Source organism: Ochotona curzoniae, unplaced genomic scaffold, assembly GCF_017591425.1.
Source record: "Ochotona curzoniae isolate NIBS_2020 unplaced genomic scaffold, NIBS_Ocur_1.0 scaffold_3835, whole genome shotgun sequence".
Taxonomy (NCBI): domain Eukaryota; kingdom Metazoa; phylum Chordata; class Mammalia; order Lagomorpha; family Ochotonidae; genus Ochotona; species Ochotona curzoniae.
This window is the reverse complement of record NW_024467114.1, coordinates 28,072,185-28,092,441: the sequence shown is the minus strand read 5'-3', so window position 1 is coordinate 28,092,441 and position 20,257 is coordinate 28,072,185.

Genomic DNA, 20,257 nt, shown 5'->3' with positions numbered 1-20,257 from the left:
CCCAACTCCTGAGCCATTAGCAGGATACTGGAGTTGGAAGTGGAATCAGTACTTGAACCCAGCCACTGACATATAAGATGCACATCCCAAGTATTGTCTTGAACACTGCCAAATACACCCCAATAATGAAACTAGGACACTGAAGCAATTTAGAATTTCCAGGATGAAGAACACAACTTTGCCTTGCTCTCAATTAAAAAAAAAATAAGGGAAACTAAAAAAAGGTATTTTTGAATGGCAAAATTCCACAGGAGGAGGGAGGGATAGAGAAAAAGAGATCTCCCTCTCACTGATTCATTCCCTGAATGCATGCAATGGTCAGGACTGGTCTGGTAGGTAGGAGCTTCATCCAGGTTCATCCAGGTTTCCCACCTGGGTGGTAGTGGCTTGAGAAATTGAACCATCTTCCTCTGCTTTCCCAGACAAAGTAGCAGGAAGCTGAATTGGAAGTAGAGTAACCTGGACTTGCATGGGCACTCCTATGAGATGCTGGCATCACATACGATGGCTTAACATGCTGCACCACAATATCCACTTTCCGTGTTCTTTTCTCAGTCTTTGGTTGGCTATTTGGAAAGGTAGGAGCAGAGCACAGTTGCAACCAAGGGGTGGTGGTGGGGGGAGGGGGAGACAAGGGTGTTGCATGGAAACAATCTGAATCCTGTGTTACACTTGCAAGAGAGCCACTTGAAGCAACAACTTGACTGGGAATATTGGCATTGGATTTGCCGTGAGTAACAAGTAAAATTATATCAGGTTAAGTTTCTGAGATTTTAATGGCAGTTATCACAACTTTACCAAGCATATCACAATACAACTTTAGTAGTTCCTATTTTCTATTTGTTTGAAGATTTATTCATTTTTATTGGAAAGGCCGATTTACAGCGAGAAGGAGAGACAAAGAGAAGATATTCTGTCCACGTGTTCACTCCCCAGTGACCACAATGGTCGGAGTGAACCAATCCAAAGCCAGGAGCCAGGAGCTTCTTCTGGGTCTCCCTCTTGGGTGCAGGGTCCCAAGGCTATGGGCCGTTTTCTGCTGCTTCATCCGCTCTGCATCCAGGCTATAAGCAGGGAGCTGGAAGAGAAGCAGAGCAGTTGAGATAAGAACAGGTGCCCATATAAGATCCCGGTGTATGCAAGGTGAGGATTTAACCACTGGCCATCGCGCCGGGCTCTTTTTTAACATGCTCCTAGAATAATAGCTCTAATTTGCTTCATGGCTTCTCATAGATCCTTTGCATCTTCTAACCTAGTCAAGTTCCATCAAAGTTGGGTGGAAAGAAAATGGGAACTAATATTCAACAAATATGCATTTGCTACCCAGTGAGCTAGGTATGGGGGGTGATACACAGATGACATTCAACAGGACAGCCTGATTCCTCACCCAGTATTGGACTCCCCAGAGCTGAGCCCTGATGTCTCCACTTGGCCCTCAATGTAAATCCCTTCCCACTAAATCCTGCAAGAAGAGTCACAGAATCTTGATCCCTGTGCCTCTCATTTACAAGTTGCATTCCAAGATAGCCTGTCACTTTTCCTCCTACCCCAGATTAGACTTCTATAAGGCATCCCACTCTGCCTGTCCTGATATGCCAGGACTTCAGAGGGGACTAAGAATACGCCATCCCTCCCCAACACTGTTGGCCTAAAATATCAATGATTTGGTATGCTCTTCTTAAAAAAAAAAATTTATTTGAAAGGCACAGAGAGATTATCCATCTTCTGATTGATTGCCCAAATGGCCACAATAGGTGGAGCTGGGCCAGTCTGAAGCCAGGAGCCAAGAACTTCAGCCTGGTCTTCCACATGGGTAGCAGGGGTTAAAGCACTGAGCCTTCCAGGTACATTAGCAGGGAGCTGGATCAGAAACAGAGCAGCTAAGACCCAAACAAGAACTCTGATGTGGGATGCTGACATTGCAGGCAATGAAAGAACTGGCAGAACCACAAAGCCATTCCCATGGTAGGCTTTTAGCTTTTTGTTGTTGTTAATGTTTATTCCCCCCACCCCCCCACCGAACACCCAGGAAACATGGACCACAATATTGGGAATCTACAGGTCTCATCCTAGCATTGATTCAAGACATCAGAGTAAAAGAACTTAAATAAAGCAATAGTCTCTCTCTCTCTCTCTCTCTCTCTCTCTCTCTCTCTCTCTCTCTCTCTCTTTCTCTCTCTCTCTCATTCCCACATAAGAAAGACGGGACTGATTTTTTTAAAAAATAGATGGAAAATCCCTAGCATGCTATTTATTCTAATCCTAACACATTTGCATTTCCAATTTAGTCTCATGCTTCTGAACATGTTTCTCCTTCTCAAGGTTTGCGGTTTATCATCTGCTGCCAAACAACACGTACTGGGTGATTGGGAAGCCGGGTTGGGGGCCTGTATGAGCATCGCTCTGTGTGTGTGTGTGTGTGTGTGTGTGTGTGTGTGTGTGTGTGTGTGTGTGTGTGTTTGCTCGTGTGTGCGTGGTGGGGGCTGGGGGTGGGGGAAGCAGTCCAGCAGAACGCATGCTTCCCCTTGCCTGTTGCCCCTTGTGAAAGCCAACTTGAAATCAGAGGTATGTGCCGAGCCCAAAACAGGATCTGCAGAGCCCCGACAGCTGGGGGCTATAAATGGCTCTTGGCGCAGCAGCTTGGGTCTCAGTACCCGCACAGCACCAGGTAGAACACTCAGCCGCAGCACTGGGTCTGCTGCCTTGCTCTGCAGCGTCTGACCGTGAGCGAGATCCGGCAGCTTTGATACTGACTGTGTTGGATGGAGATAATTAATTCCCAGCCTGTGTAAGTTAATCATTATTTCCTCTCTACCTGGGCCGTAATCAAGCAACCGCAAGCCTTTTAGTGAGCATGCGCACCAAAGCCCTCGTGTCTCTTCCCTAAACTGTCAAATCTTTCCTACCCCCCCCCCAAAAAAAATCATCCTTTCTGGATGATTTTTTAAAAACACCAATAATGCTCTTCCATGAACAGTATGAACAGTAACAAGATTCTACTAATTTCCTGATTTATAGATGAAAGGTAATGCACAGGCTGACTTGTCATCGACGACACGTTAACATGCAATGAAATCTTATTTTGAAAACAATGGCATTTGAATTCCATTTTAACATGATTCAGAAGCTCTGCACTGGAGAAGGAACCCAGGCTTCAGATGGCCCTGTGATGACCACAAACTATTCTACTAATGAATCAAAGTGTCGTATTTTCTTTTTGCTTTGTGTGGACTTTTTTTTTTTTCCAAAAGAAAAGCAGCCAGAAACTTAGGAGCTTGACTAGACATAGAAAGACTAGCTTCATTTGTTTAATACTCTGAGTCTGAAGTTATAAGAAGGCAGTAGCTAATCCAGAAAGGGCTACTCATCACAGAGACGAGGAACTCGTCGTTTTATCTTTTACCCTGCCTCCTATCTCTTTGGAATGTTTGTCTAGCCATAATACTGTGTTTTGACTCACAGTTCTTCTTTTTAGGCATTAAATTCCATGCTGTTGGAATTTTAGGTGTTGAGTATGTCCCACTTGGGATATTTCCCATAGAAGCTGGAACTCCTATGACACTGGAAATTTGAACGATGAAAATAAAAGTTGTTTCTTGATGTTTCTGTTCAGCCATATTTTTTAATCAGTGCTGAATAAATTCAACAGAAGCAGATACATTGCTCAGTCCGTGTGTGTGTGTGTGTGTGTGTGTGCTACTGACTTGATTATTTTTTTCATGACCACCCTTAAGTTCCTCCTTTGTTAAAATAAAAGAAAGCTGGCATAACATCGACCATTGTAGCCAGAGGGGGAAAAAAAGAAAAAGAAAAAAAGGAAAATAAAGAAAGCTCAGGAAAATGCAGTCTTTGACTTAAAAAGGCTTATACAGACAATGCTCAAAGAAAGAAAAAAATGAGAAAAATGAGAAGGGAGGAATCAGAAGGTGCTTTGATTTATAGACATGGCAAAGACCTTGACTTGTGCCTCTGTCCACTGCCAGACCGACACTTCTGAGCAGGTGCACTGAAAAAGGACAAGCAGGTTCACAGAAGTCTAGTGTCATGATTGCTAACGAGCCTAGTGGAAACCACTCTGGTTCTGTCCATTGGTGGGATGCACTGACATCTGGGTGCTTCTGGAGGCCAGGAAAGGAGGGAAACAGAACGTGGGAGAAGGGAAAAAGAGACCAGGCTTTGGAGTGGGTCAGGAACTCCTATGGCAAGAATACCTATTTGCTACAATCAAATACAGATTTACCTTGAGCTCCATCGCCGAGTCTAAGGAGAGCACGGACGTAAAGATTTGCTTCTCTTAAGTATGAAAGGCTCTAATTTAGTGCACTTGAACTGGGAAGGGCCCCATTAAAGACCTTTGTTCTATAGATCCCTGCATGGACTTGGTTCTGGGACACTGTACTGGTGGGTGGGCTGGTGTGGAAGGTTTGCAGAGTGCAGTGGCTGTTCCTGGGAGAGGATAAAGAATAATGTGAGAGCTGGCCATGTCACATGGTCATGGGGGGCCCAGGATTCATGAGGGATGCCATCTGCTGATGTCAGTTGTTGTGGGAATAGGGAGTTGAGAAGCAGCTTTTGAAGACTGGAAATGCCACGCAGGTGAAGCCACCGGGCCAGCAGCGTGCAGGTATAGATGTGAGCATGGTTTAGTTCACCTCCCTCACCCACCCTGAGGCAGCTGAGAACTGGAGACACCTGCCATAGAGAAAAAAAAAAAAAAAGAATGTTCAAGTGATGGCTTCGGGTCCAGGAGTGATTCATTTACAAAATCCGGAAAGCCAGGGTGAAGAATTGGAAACCACTTTGGCTATTGTGCACCCCAAACACCTGTGGCTCTGCGGGCTGCTTTCCAGGGCCAAATTCTGTGAAAAGGCAGTGTTCGTGGCATTTTGCATAGCAGTGAACAAAAGTGTGAGGATTTAAACATAATGCTTCCAGAGGTATCAAGACCTTAATGGTGACTCTTTCAGCTGCCGTGCATGCTTCTCTAATTCAATGCCTTAATCCTTTTCACGCTATGTGACAGAAAACCATGCAAAACAACGGCAGTAGCTGAGCTGAGGGGAGGAGTATAGTTCACTGTGTCATCCTGCTGAGTGGTATTTTTTTTCTTAAATAAAAAATAAAGCCATGGAAGCCACACAGGATCACACGTGCCGGGTGGAAGGATTCTGATGAGTGATCTTCCATGCTCACCACGACTGTGTGCTCTACGACCCCTTCCTTGGAGAGGCTCCCCTCTGGATCCTTTGCTTAGGCATCCCAGTTCCCCTTCATTACAAGCCACCAGCTGAATCCTAAGTGGCCTTTGCCTTCACTTCATGGGGCTGCTGGAAAACAGACTCTGAAGTCAAACATCACCAGAGCCATGCTCCTTCTTGGGAAGACCCCTGCCCTGCTTCCTCTGGCTTCGAGGAGTGGCCAGGGTTCTTGGCCTTTGGCAACCTAACTCTGCTGCCACTGTCATAGCTATGGGCCCAGAGAGGGTCTCTGATTTTAAATCTGCCTGTTCTGGTGACACCAATCATTGAAGGTAGCACCCACTCCAATCCAGTGCGATGGTTTTTTAACCTGATTACGCCTACAAAGACCCTGTCTTCTGAATACAATTGTGTCCACAGGTTCAGCATGTTCATGGATTTGAAGCTGTCATGATTCAACTTGGTACAGTCCTCTCAAATACCCCTCTCTTTCCCAGGGTCCTCATGGATAATCTCCATCCCTGGAGTGTAGTCAGCCCTAAGGTGTCTAATGGGATGGTCATGTCTATGCTTATTGCTACTGAAGAGTCCACCATAGTGGGCTGGAGAAAGTGTCTTCCTTCGGCATAGAGGGAGAATGAGAGCATGCTACTACAAGGAGAGAGCTGTGTGGCTGGGACGCACAGGTGAGCTCAAGGAGCTGAGAGCACCTGCCAGCTGACAACCAGTCAGAAAATGGGACCCCAATTCCATACCCCCCACTGGAGTGGACACTGAATGAGCTTGCACATGGACATGCCCTGGGATCTCCCGGAAAAGCACTGCCAAGGTTCCTGGAGGGCTGTCTTCAGAGTTTTCATCCAGGAGATGTACTTATGACACACATGACTTGCTTTAGCTGCTGAATGTCTATAGCTCTAGAAAACAGACGTGTCATCTCAGGACATTGTTCCCTGTGCATTAGACTATAGTGGGTCAACAGATGAAAGAGATGAGAAGTTCAGGAGAGAGCGAGCAAGAGAGAGAAAGAGAGAAAGAGAGAGAGAGAGAGAGAGAGAGAGAGAGAGAGAGAGAGAGAGAAACTGAGGGTAGAAAGCATTGCATCCAACTTTAATTCATCTCCCCATTTAGAGCTGTCCTAAGGAGCTACAGCTCTACCAGGACTGGGTCAAGATTGCATCTTTATGAAAGCCAGAGTTGGCTCCTGATATTTGAAATTCAAAGATCCCTAACTCATGCAAAAGCACTGGATACAAACACTGAGAAATTTCCTGTGGAGTTACCTAAAGGACATTGTGAGTCTTAAAAAGTGACCTTCAATTGTTAGATAAGTTTCACCTTTGCAATTGAGTATTAAGCTGTAGAGGTGTAATTGGGTATTTCATTTTATACTGGTCACTCAATATAAACATTTGGAGACTCCATTTAATTCTTGCAAAAATTTCATCAGATAGGCAGTTGTTACTGCTAATTTCATTTCTTGAGGCCATGTTTAAGCAGCAATTGGGGGCCCAGCATAGTAGCCTAGTGGCTAGAGTCATTGCCTTGCATGTGCCAGAATCCCATATGGGAACCGGTTCTAATCCCGCCAGCCCCTCTTCTGTCTGGCTCTTTGCTTGTAGCCTGGGAAAGCAGTCAAGGATGGCCCAAAGCATCTTTTGGCCTAGAAGAAGCTCCTGGCTCCTGGCTTCAGATCAGCTCAGCTGCAGCTGATGCAGCTACTGTGGAGTGAATCAACAGACAGAAAATCTTTCCTCTCTGTCTCTCCTCCTATATGTATATCTGACTTTCCAATTAAAAAAAAGGATATATGTGTAATTTCCAGAGTTTATCAGTCTCAGTAACAGTATATCTACATTATCTATGATTAAAGATAAATGTTTTGTCTGCCAGGAATAGTTTCAGCATTGTAGGACACAGGCCAGACCAGATACCTGCCCCATGGGACTCACCTTCTAGTTAGGGCAGGCGAACTCTAAAACAGACCGAGAAAACTTTGCTGAAAAGCAGTTAAGTACCATGAAGCAAATAAAGCTGAGTGAAGTTACCCAGAGGGATTTTAATTGGGTTGCTGCTAAAGAGCATTAGTGAGGAGGTCAGGTGTGAATTTGTGCATTTGAAATGAAAACAGAAAGGTCTGGAGGAAACCATTCCAGACCCAGGAAGGAGTTGGGACAAAAGGCTCCACTGCGGGAACAGTCTTAGCTCTGCCAGGACCTATCCCAAGACCCTGGAAGTGGGCACAGTGGGAAGAGTGGAATCAGAGAAGTCAGCAGCGTCAGACAGACAACCACGGAAAGGGTTCGTGTTTCACTCTAAGTGCTGTGGAAAGCCATTAGTGTGCCTTAGGCAAAGGGCTGCTGCGATCTGACTGCATTTGTGAAAGATGACTTGCATTTTCATGCAGAAAGTAGATTCTGCAGGGCAGGAGTGAAGCATCCAGCCTATTTGGAGGCAAAATACACCAGTCTAGATCTACTCAGGCAGCATGGCATGGACAGGCCAGGGTTCCAGTGCAGTTGTAAGAAGGATGAATTGGGGATATATTTGGGGAGCAGAGATGATGCCAGGAAGGGTCAAAGGCACAGGAAAGTTGTTGCGGACTGAATGTCTGGGTTTCCCCAAGTTCACAGGAAGATACTGTAGAGGTTTGAGAGGGTACAGCTGGTAAAGCTGCTTCCCGCTACACCGTACATGGGCACTGATTTGTGTCTCTGCTGCTTCACTTCCAATCCAGTTCCCTGCTAATGTGTCTGGGAAAGCAGAAGATGACCTAAGCACTCAGGCAGTTACCAACTGCATAGGAAACACAGAAGAAGCTCCTGGCTTCTGGCTTCGGTTTGGCCCACTTCAGCCATTGCAGCCATTTGAGGGGCAATGGGGGGTGGGGGCAGTCGGTGAACCAGCAGATGAAAGAACTCTCTCCCCTTCTCCTCTTATTCTCTCTCTCTGTATCTCTGTCTTTCAAATAAATAAATGAATCCTGAAAGAAAGTTTTTGGAAATGTGCATTACCCCTTAATTTAAAACTTCCACAATTTTAATAAATTTATTTTGAAAGGTAGAATGACAGAGGAGAGAAGGAGTGAGGAGAGGGAAGGGGAGGGGGAAAAAGAGGATAAAGAGGAAAAGAGAGGAGAGGAGGGGAGGGGAGGGGAGAGGAGAGGAGAGGAGAGGAGAGGAGAGGAGAGGAGAGGAGAGGAGAGGAGAGGAGAGGAGAGGAGAGGAGAGGAGAGGAGAGGAGAGGAGAGGAGAGGAGAGGAGAGGAGGAGAGGAGAGGAGAGGAGAGGAGAGGAGAGGAGAGAGCAACCATTTGCTTGTTCCTTGCCCCAAATGCCCACAATGATCAGGACTGGGCCACAGCTGAAGATTACACCTTGGCACTCCATTCAGATCTCCCAGGGATGCTATCATTTGAGGCACCACTGCTACCTCCCAAAGTTCACGTTAGCAGGACGCGAGTGCAGAATCTGGATGTAGGCATAGAAACCAGGTCAGCTGATGGGACACTCAGGTTTCTTAATTGGCATCTCAACTACTTAGCCAGGCTGCTGTAGGCAAGAATCAAGTGTTTTGAGAACAAACTCTGCTAAGGCATTCCACATGCAAGACAACCCAAAGCCAAAGCCCTCAGAGGGGGATGCTTAGTGAAAATCAGTAACAGCCAGAGAAGGACCAAGACCTTGCAGTGCCAGGTGTCTGAGAATGGAAGCATTAATGGATGACACTGCCTGCAGTAGGCAAGGCCAGAGTTCAGGCAATACACATTCCTAAGGTAACTATCTCTCTCTCTCTCTCTCCCCTCTCTCAACAGGCATTCAGTTGTTCCTCAATCTCTCTCTCTCTCTCTCTCTCTCTCTCTCTCTCTCTTTTTTTAAAACCCCCTCCTTGAATCTGTCTTCTTTGTTGTGTGCAATACTTTCTTCAAACCTGGGTTCATGCTATGCACATGGAGGCACCTATGATTTTAATGAAGTATCCTATTGGTTGAAAACTCCAATATAATGATATTTGAAAGTGAGGTTTAGGGAGGTGACTAAGATCTGAAGGTGGAACCATCAGGAATAAGATTAGCATTCTTACATAAGGACTCCAGAACCCTCTACTGCCATGTCTTCCACTTGGAGACAAGAGAGGTCAGCCCCACTGATTTCTGCCAGCTCCATGCTCCGACTTCCAGCCCCAACACAGTGAAAACAAATGTCGGATCTTTCTAAGCCGCAAAGCCCATGCTCATGTGTTGTAGCAACCCGAACTAAGACACAAGTGCTACAAATGGAAAGTGAAGCAAAGGATTCATGGTGGGAGACGATCAGATTTGGCTGCAGAACAAAGAGGTTCTGATTAGACATCTGTTACACACTTGGCACACTGAGCCAATTGTACAGCAGATATGGCATCACCACCACCCTTTACAAGATCTCAGTAATGTTGGATATAGATGAAGGACTATTCTGCTATGAAAGACTGTTGTCAAACTGTTCTGTGATTCAAACATCAACAAACTGGGGGCCATTTCTTAGTCTATGAGTGCCGGGATCCCATGTAAATGCTAATTCATGTCCTGACTGCTCCACTTTCCAACCAGCTTCCTGTTTGTGGCCCAAAGCCTTGGGACCCTGTACCTGAATGGGAGACTCAGAAGAAGGTACTGGCTCCGGGCTTCATATTGGATCAGCTCCAGCCATTGTGGCCACTGTGAACTGGCAGATGGAAGATATTTCTTTCTGTCTTTCCTTCTCTCTGTAAATCTACCTTTCCAATAAAGATAAAAAGCCTAAAAAAAAATTGACAAGATAGCATGTTGATGGTTTTGTAGCATTCATTGCACACTTCTCACCTGATGCCCGTGTGCACGTAGTATTTAACTGTACTAGGTTAAACAGGTTCAGCTGAGACAGCTTAATTGAGGGAGCCATATCAAGTCCTCTCGCCTTTCATCTTGGCTGCCAACTAACACCCGTGTATGGGAGGGCATTTCCACACATGGTTTGGCTTGTTTTCTGTCTTCACCTTCTGTGTGACCCTGGGAACACAATATCCAGAAGTAGGCAATCTCCCAACTCTACTTGGAGCTATTCCTGGCTGCAACGGAAGGTCTGGGTTAGAACACAGATTTGATGGTGTTCACAACGTACAAGCTTTGAATTTAAACTGTGAGAAGCTTAATTATTATTGTGGAAACTTTGGAAATTAAAGAGGAGTCATTAAAGATATTCTCAACCCAGACATAGAACATCTTTGATCTTGTAAGATTTTTTTTTCAGCTCTTTTGCAAGTGTGCCCTCATATACTTTTTCCATGGAATCAAAGTTTCCTATTTCTTTCTTAAAGTTGTATCTGCTGCATTTTCTCCTATCCTATCGTTACTTTCCAAAACTTGACAGTTAATGACTGCAATTGTGACTCTCCCAACTTTTTTTTAGCCAACTAACAGTGAGGTTATTTCACATTTTTGCTCATATAAGAAAGGTTATGATAAACATCCTTGATATGTCAGTCTTTGTTAATGTATCTGATTCATTTTCTAAAATGTGAATTCACTGTTATCAATTCCCACAATTTAGATAATTGAGTCAAAAAAATGAACTTGAATTTTATGGCAAATAACCTGCCACCAAAGTTATGCTAGGAATGCTGACAGCAGCTGCCACAAAATGCCTATCTAACCATTGCCATCACATTCTAAATGCAAGATTGTACCAATTTGGAAAAAATGAACATGACATTTTTGCTCATTTTATCTGAAGGGTTAGGGTTTAACTTTGAACTCTTGTGTGCCTGAGCCACGATCATGAATTGGCAAGTTGATATTTGTTCATTATTATATTAGGTAAAATTTTATTATCTATTTTTGAAGGTTCTTTTATATACCAGTGGATGAAACCCTTTAAAGTGAGGTTGTTGTCAGGTGGGTGTTTGCTGTCACGTTGAAGGGGCAATATATCCTGCATTATAGTGCCTGGCTTGAAGTCTTGTGTCTGCTTTCTGACCCAGCTTTCTGCACACCCTGGGAGGCAGTAGGTGACAGCTCAAGTAGTTAAATTCCTGCTACCCACATAGAGAACTGGCTTCTACCTGACCCAACCCTTCCTGCTGCAGGCATTTGTGGAGTGGACCAGCATAATAGAGGGGAGACCAGTAGATAGAAGATTCTTTCTATCTTCCTCTACATCTCCCTCTTCTTGCTTTGCAACAAACAAAATAGATAAATAAAAAATTTTAGAAATGATAATGCAAGATTTCCCTTATTTGCTCCTCACTTTGGACCTTTCTGAAATTGTGCTTTATGGGAAAATATTGTACCAAAATCAATAGCCAATATTTTGGAATTATATCTGAGACCAAATCCTGGCTTTGTCTCTTACTCTGTCTCCTCAAATTATTTAACTTTCCCAAGCCTCAATCACTTTATTTTTAGACTTAATATGATCACACAAGTTTTGGGATTGTAGTAAAAAGTGATTAAAATGGTAATAATGAAAAGAATCTAAGTCAGAAATTACATCCTTCTTTTCATATAGACTGACTCATTTAATCCTTAGAGCAGCTTTACTTGGCAGTATCCTGATATTAGGTTTCCTTACTATTGACAAAATATAGGACTTCAAGGATCTAATAAGTCCTGCAGTAAATAAATCAAATTAGCTCTGTTTATCCCAATGCTCAGCCAAATTATCTAATCCCAGAAATCCCCGCCCCCCTTTTTTCTAAAGATGCTCTCATTTATTGAAAAGGCAGAGAACAGAGAAAGGGAGAGACAGAGATCTTCCATCTACTGGCTCTGCTCCCCAGTGGCCACCATGGCCTGGACTGGGCTAGGTTGAAGCCAGGAGTCTGGAATTCCATCTGGCTCCCCCTTGGATGGTAGTGACTCAAGCACTTGGGTCATCTACTGCTGCCTTTCCAGGTGCACTAGCAGGTTGCCGGGTAGGAAGCAGTGCAACAGGCAACTGTGATGTAGGATGCTGACGTCGCAATCTGTGGCTTAACCGGCTATATCACAATGCTGGCCCCAGGATGCAGTTGTAGCGAGTATTACAGATAGGGTTCTTGTACCCCTTATCCTAAGTTCTCCTAATGACAGCATCTTGCAAGACCGTAGCTGTGTAATGTGCTAGCACATCAACACCAACAGTTAAAATGTGCGACATCTCCATCACCACAAGGACCCTCAGGATGAATGTCTATAGCCACACCCTAGTCTCTTCTGTCCATGGGACCTTTAAGCCAAATATTTCTCCCAGAGTGGCTGCCCATTTTTTACTCCCATCAATGATGTATTCTTGTTTTAGTCTTTCCACATCTTTATCTGTATTTGGTGTCATTACTGTTTTTCTTTTTAGCCATACTCATAATCTGTATGGACATTTTGTAGTTTTAGTTTCCATTTCCTAATGGCTACTAAAATTAGATATCATTTCATGTCTTCATTTGCCACCTATAAAGTACATTTTCTTCCATGCCATATCTCTCATGCCTTTTCACACATATTCTAATTAGATAACTTTCTTAAAAGGAAAGTTATATGTTGAGAATTACTTATTCTAGATTCTAATTCTTTGGATATGTGATTTTCAAACACTGTTCTTTTGCTCTATAGCTTGTCTTTTTTTGGAAAAAAAAATACATATTTATATATTTTGAAGTCAGAATTATAGAGAAAGGAAGAGATCTTCCATATGCTGGCTCATTCCCCAAGATGGCTGTTGTACCACATGGGGCTGGGCTAGGCCAAAACAGGGAGTCAGGAACTTCCTTTGGATCTTCCACATAGGGGTTTAAGCACATGTGGCATCTTCCACTGCTTTTCTCAAGCCATTAGCAGGGAGCTGGGTGGAAAGCGGAGCAGCCACAACATGAACCAGTGCTTGTATGGAGCATTGGTATTATAGATAGCGGCTTTACACACTACCTCCACAATGCCAGTCCCTGTAGTTTGTCTTTGTACTCTTAATAGGGTCTTTCATAGAACACAAGGTTCCCTAGATGTGGGATTAGGGATGAAGTCCTTTTCTTTCAGAATTTTGTGAATACTGTTTTTACTTTCTCCTGGCCTCCATGGCTTCTAATAAGAGATCTACTGTTTTCTAAATTACTTTTTTCTCTATATTGATAAGGTAACATTTTTCCCTGATTAATTTCACCTTTCCCCCCATGTCTTTAGTTTCCAGCAGTTTAATTAAAGTGAATCTTGGCACAGATTTCTTTTGGATTTATCCTTTTGAGGGTTTATTTGATTGATTGAATCTCTAAGGTCGTACCTCTTACAGAATTGGGGGATTTTCTGCCATTTTTAAAAAAATATTTTTCAGCTCTGCTGTTCCCCTCCCTCTCTCCTCTCTCCCACTCCTCAGGGTTTTCAGAAACAGTCCTTTGCTACCAAGGCAGGAAATGGTGTAGAGACAGGCAGGAAGAAGCCACAGATGCTCAGAAGCCTACCTCTGACTGCTGATTAACTCCACGTATGCCTGGAGATACCTGGCTGTTGAGCTACCCCAGCTGATGAGACCACAGAGTTAGTCACAGCATTATGTTTACAAGTCAGGGCCCAGCTGAATATTCCTGGCACCTATAAAACTTCCAATTGAAGCAGCTGGCACAGTACATGTGGGTCCTATTCTTTTTCTCCTTTCCTTCAGGCATGCTCATGATAAATGTTTTTGATTGGCTGTGTCCCCCATTTCACTTCTGGGCTCTGTGAAACAAAGTAAATAGAAACGCTGGGGAACTCAACCACCAAACCGCTCTTCTAATCCCATACTCTTTGGATTGTCTGCCTTTTTCCTCCGGCTTTTAGTGTCTTCTTCACTTTGTATCTAATATCCAAGGGTTTTAGTGACACTTAGAGCAATCAAGAAAACAAACTTTGAAGAACATCCTTTGAGAAATGTTCTTGATCACACTTCGCCAATGTGCATTGCAACATCCCAACATTTATCAGGAAACCTATTAGCTTAGGATTGTTAAAATGCCAAAGCTTATAGATGATTTACTCTTTGATGCACTGGAGAAGATACAATGATCTCATCCACAAGTTCGATTTTGCAGTGTAACCATCCGTCTGAAATGTACTGCCTTAAAACAGTCAATATATGTTTCAGCTCCCTGTGGGTCATAGTTGAGATTGGACTTGATTAGACGCTTCTGTTCTTGACTGGGCTCTCCCATTTGTATTCTGCCCTGGTCTTGAGATTTCTCATATTGGAAACTTTGGCTGGGAAACAGGGATGGCTTGGAGGCTGCTACCCATGTTGAAATCAACAGGCTGACAAAGACCAGAAGTCCATAAGGTTCTTGAGTCCTAGGTATGGTTCTGGCATGCCATCACTTTTAGCCCATTCTAATGTCTAAACTCAGGCCCCCTGTTTCTGCTGAAGGCCCCATAAGCAAACTCTGTTGGATGAGCAGAACTTGCAAAGTATGGTGCTTGAAACTAGAGCGATTGATACCCTCTAGTGTGCCACAGCCATCCAGCCTTCTGGAAGGCCCTTTTGCAGGAGAAGTCTCAGTACAACTGGTTGAAGATGGGGAGTGTGCCCTCTCTGCCTCCCCTCAGAACTCCCGCTTTCTTCTTCCATGTGGCAGAAGGAGAGCTGGGAGACCTGATTTCTAAACCCAAACACCCGTCCTTTGATTGTATGTAACCTCAAACAAGCACCAACCTTGCTTTATTCAATTTCTTTATCCATTAGACAGAGTCGTGGAGGTTAGTTCTTTTCCAAGAGTTGTGCTTTTCCCCATCAGCTTCACTTGAGTTCCTCTAGCCTCCACAAGGTGTGGGAGCCCTACACTGGGTCTTCAATGTTGGCCAAGAATGCACTTTCTCTCTTGCTCCAAAGGAGTCAGAATTTTCATGGTCACAAAATGACTCTGACCTCATCTGGTGCTGCAGATAAGATTATAGGTTGTGCCTGCCCAAATGCGCGTGGCAGTCTGGGAAAAACTTTAGGAGAAATGAACGCTCATAACTGTGGAGAAGGAGCTCTTGTTATGAATGCAAGGGGCAGGATTTCTGAGAATAATCACCATGTGGAAAGCATTAAACAAGCAACATACAAACAGAGCTAACAATCAGTATCAATTGTATTGAAATCCATGTCTCAGACACTTTCTGCAGTAGTCTGAGAATAGCTATCATCCATTCTGATTCGGAAGTTGAAGTTCTGCAACTCCCTGCATCCCCTCCCCTCCCACACACACACACACGAGGAAATTTGAAATTCAGTTGACGTATGCAGGGCTTAGTTTTCTGTATTTGGGGGATTCAGAAGTCAGCCAAGGTTGAGAAGCAATGTATTTAGACAGTCCAGGTGCCTGTCAGCTTCCTTCTGCATCAGATTTTTATTTCCATATGCCCATCAAAAGCAAATACCAACACTGGAATCCTTTTGTCATCCACCTGACTTAAATCTAGCCTCCTGTGACTGTCATCACCACTTCAGTCTCACCTAACTCAGACTTGACACACAGCACACCACGTTCACATTTCTACTGTTTACAAAGTGGTTCCCAAAGTGCTGGAACCAGGGCTTACCTAGGAGAACTAGCTGTGTCATGATCTTGTTTCAATTCCCTGGTGACAGTGCCATAAGGCTGGATAGCAGAGTTCAGGCGCTTTCAGCTGTCACAGCTTCAGCTCCTAGCTCCTAATTGTCAAGAATGTGACCGTTAAAAGAAGGCATGCTGGGAGACCTTGCCATGATGTAGCTCCATCTGAACTTGCCTTCTGGCACCTGATGACCTTGTTTACTTGCTCCCAGGAAGGACTGGCACTTTCTGCTTAGCCCAGCCCTCCCAGCAGCTGTCCCTGAAGGATTAATGCAGGCAAGCAAATAAACCTCGGGTCATTCCTGAATTGGAGAACTTCCTGCAAATTAACACCCAGGCTTTACCTTGTTTGACTAGGATGGAAGTTTCTCAGAGAGGCTAAGATTGCACTTGGTCCAAGCCATAACTGTCAGAGATAACTCAATCATGTCTTCGACCCACCAGCCTTTATTCCCACAGTAGCCAGCTTGACAGTCACACAAGTCACACTCCTCAGAAGACCCCAGAGTTGGGATTTGACACATTCTGCTTCCTTTTGTGGCACTAAGACAAACAAAACTGAGTGTCAGAAATTAAGGATATCAAGGCGGAGATCCACCAATCAGATCCAATCACACTCCAGAATCTGACTTTCCTAAAACACAGAATACTCTCGTCTTGGAAGACAGAGTTCAATAATTTTTTTTTTTTTAAGATTCATTCTGATGGCAGGTGTCTTGGTGCAAGGGATTAAGCCACTGCTTAGTCTTCCTACAGTACATATCAGAGTGTCTGGGATGCAGCTGCAGCTTCAGCTCCACTTACAGCCCTTTTCTTGCTGTTGTGCATCCTGCAGTTGGTGATGGCCCAAGTATCTGGGTCCCTGCTACCCAACTTGGAGACCTAGATGGAGTTCCAAGCTCATACTCTATCTAGTTCTCTCTCTCTTTCCCTGTGGCACTGCCTTTCAAACAAATAAAAATAAACTTGTAAAAATCCTTTAATTACTCATTCTTTCACCTCTACCATGGAGCTCTCTGGATTTCATACACATGAAGTCATTTGTGCTATATCACCTTGGTGAACTAGCATAAAATTATAACTATGAACAGTAGAGAATGGCATGAAAATACAAATAACATGCAAAAGGAAAAATACAGCAAGATGCCTTTACTATGCATTATAAATATATGTATATAAACACATACAGACAATAAAATACAGACAAATACAGACAATAAAAGCTATTAGGTAGTAGCTGTGAAATTCTAAGGGCTCTTTTTCAAAATGTCTATTATTGCTATTCTAATACTGCTTATGCAACAAAAAAGGAGCAATATCATCCTTTTTTTTAATGGTTGAAATGTTCTCCAAGTATGACTTAACACTACAGTATTCTCTAAAGGGTATGAGCTCACACTACTCAGTGACACCTTGACACTTCCTGAAGATTTAATATACATATAAGATTTAATATTTATAGCAAGGATAGAATGTGTATGTCATTATCCCTTCTTTGATAAATGCAGAGTCAGAGATGCTGGAACGTGAATGGTTTGATCTGGTTTGTGTCATTTATCAATGAAAAGCGTGGCTAGAAGGAAGAACATCATAAATCCCTGAGTATGGAAAGTGAAGTCAATTCACAATCCACTCTGTATTTATTCTTCAACAAGCCCAGTAGTGGAATACAGACCCAGGATGAAAAACTTGATGAATGCTGACTTTTTTTCTTTCCTTCAGTTTAATCTCATTCGTAATTGACACTTGGTTCTACGTATTTACGGGGTGCCATTGGTGTTTCAAACACTTGAGCTTTGTAAGTGCTGGGATCAGTAGGCTGAGACTCCTTGCCAGATGCCAGCCTGGCCTTCATGTAATTCATCAAAGATGAACAACTGAGAGATGAATTTTTAACTAGAATGTTCATCCTGCCACTTCCCTCTGCAGAGTCATGGATGCCAAGCAAATAGTTCAGCCTCTGCGCTAGCCTCCAGGACAATCCAGAATGCAATTCCCCTCCAGTTCAGCTGAATGACTGCTTAGAATTTCCTAGAATATTTGTCTTATCCTTTCAGTCCAGCCAGATTCCCCAACACTTTCCATGTTATTGGCATTTTCCCATCCTATCTTTAACATTTTTCATGTTCATCAAAAATGTATTTTTCCAAATCTAGCTACGAGTGATCATCTTATAATTCAGTGGTGACATCTGGTGCGTAAATCTGTGTCTTCACTCAAGATCACATTGGCAATCAAGATGAACATCTAAGATTTATTTATCTGAGAGTCAGAGTGACAGAGCAGTGAAGACACCGTCCCCTGGTTTACTCCACAAATGACCACAATGACAGAACTTGATCCAGGTCTCATCCAGGAACCCAAAATTCCCTCCTCCCATGTAGATGACAGGGACCTAAGCCCTTGGGAGCACCTTACAAAGCTGCCTTCCCAGGTGCATTAGCAGGGGGCTGAATTAGAAAAACAGCAGCTAGGGCTCATACTACTTAACCTACTACATCACCATGCCAGCTCCAAGTAGAACATCTTTCATTGTTATGGACTGACGAGGAAGCACAGGGAGGCAGAGTCTGCAATGATGCTCTGCTTGCACCATGTGAAGGGCAGATGTCATTGCACACTGAACCAGCAGACTTCCTGGGAGTTGGGTTGCAGCAGTGAAGCGAGGTGTTGAGTCATCATAGGGGATGTGCAGCCCTACCTGCCAAGAGCTTTCTGTGTAGCCATCACCTTTAATCAAGGTTAGCATCAATTCAGCGGCTGTGAAACATCATCCATCAAAACAAGCCCACCTATTTACACTGGATATTTGCTAAGAATTTATAGATTTTTTGCAGCTTTTACATGCTCTAATAATGTCTTTGGTTATTTTTCCAGTCATGAGGGCTGAGAAACAAATCGCTCCCAAATTTAGTGATTTGAAGCATTTCCCTATCATCTCTCAGGATGTTGGTAGGTGACTGAAGTCAGGGACACAGTTCTCACTCAGAGCCTCTCTCCCAGTTAAAGTCAGATGGTGTCGGGGATTGAGATTATCTGAAGATTCATTCACATATCCAATGCCAGAACTGGAAGACTCAAACTGCTGGGACCCAGAACCACTGCTGCCCCTGGGACACATGTTTGTAAGTCCAGGGCATCTTTTCTCAGGGTACCATGCTGGCTTCGGAGTAGCTGACTTCATTCAAAGGGGCTCAAAAGGCAGATAGCTAGATGAGAGAGGAGCAAGGGATCTAAGATAGGTAGGCCCATCAATGGGTACATAAGCAGGTAGATAGGATGGGTGGGTGATGGGTAGATGGGTGGATGGATAGTGATAGAGTAACGTAATGTAGATAGCGTAGCATGTTTTCTAGTCTAGCAACAACAATCGCCCAGTTTATCTGCTACCATTTTCTATGCATTAGAAATAAGGTACAGATGCAAAAGGAAGAGAATTAGACTCCATTGAAGTGTCAAGGAATTTCCAGACATGGCTCAAACCACCATAGTTACATATTTCTTTCCCCTTCCTATCTGCTTACCCAAATCCTGCAGCTAGTGTAAGTATCTCTAGGCACATGAGAATATCCCAGGTTGATCCAGATGTCAGTAACTTCTCCTTTATTTGTTTGTAATTTTAAAACAATGTTCATTTTATTTATTTGAAATGCAGAGTGACAACACACACATGTCTTCTATGTGTTGATTCACTCCCCAAATGGCTGCAACAGCTAGAGCTGGGCCAGATCCAAGTCAGCAGCCAAGCACTCCCTTCAGGACTCCCAGCTGGGTGCCAGGTGTCAGCACTTATGTGGTCTTCTGCTGCTTTCCCTGGTCACTACCAGGAAGCTGGATCAGAAGCAGCACAGATAGGAGTGGAATTAGTACACTGAAATGGCATACTGGTACAACACTGCTTCCATTTTCCCTTTAATAAAAATTCTACAGCCTACATAGTCTGTGTTATGAAGGTAGGCATTTATTTGTATTCTGCCTCATCTGGTTTTGTTGCTGGTGATGTTGCCCGAAGTTACACCAGTATCCTTTCTGTATGATCCAACTAAGTTAAAATCCTTGCCACATTTCTGTAAGAGATCTCCTATAACCCTGTTTTACAGCTAGAATTCCAAGAAATTGGCTTGATTGCCCAAGGTCACCAAGGCTGGCGTTAAGGCCCCTGCTCTTAAGAACTCAACTGTTTGCTGCCTCCTGTCATTTAAGCTATACACACATAAGTACAGATTGGGAAGCATAAAAGGTGATCAACAGAGGAAGAAAGGATGAAGAAACAATCAGGGGAGGTCCAGGAGAATGATGTCAGGGGACCGACCACAGCTGGGGTCTCAGGGTCCCAGCACAGCTATCAGCGCCCCTACACTCTTTTCAACATGACCTTTGAAATCACAATCACAAACCATGTTTGCATGCACTGTGACATTTGGAGGACAAAGGCCCTTTGCAAATGTAAATGCTATCTAGGCACAATAACCACTCCAAGATAAAAGGTGAGTGGAGAAGCTGTACTTA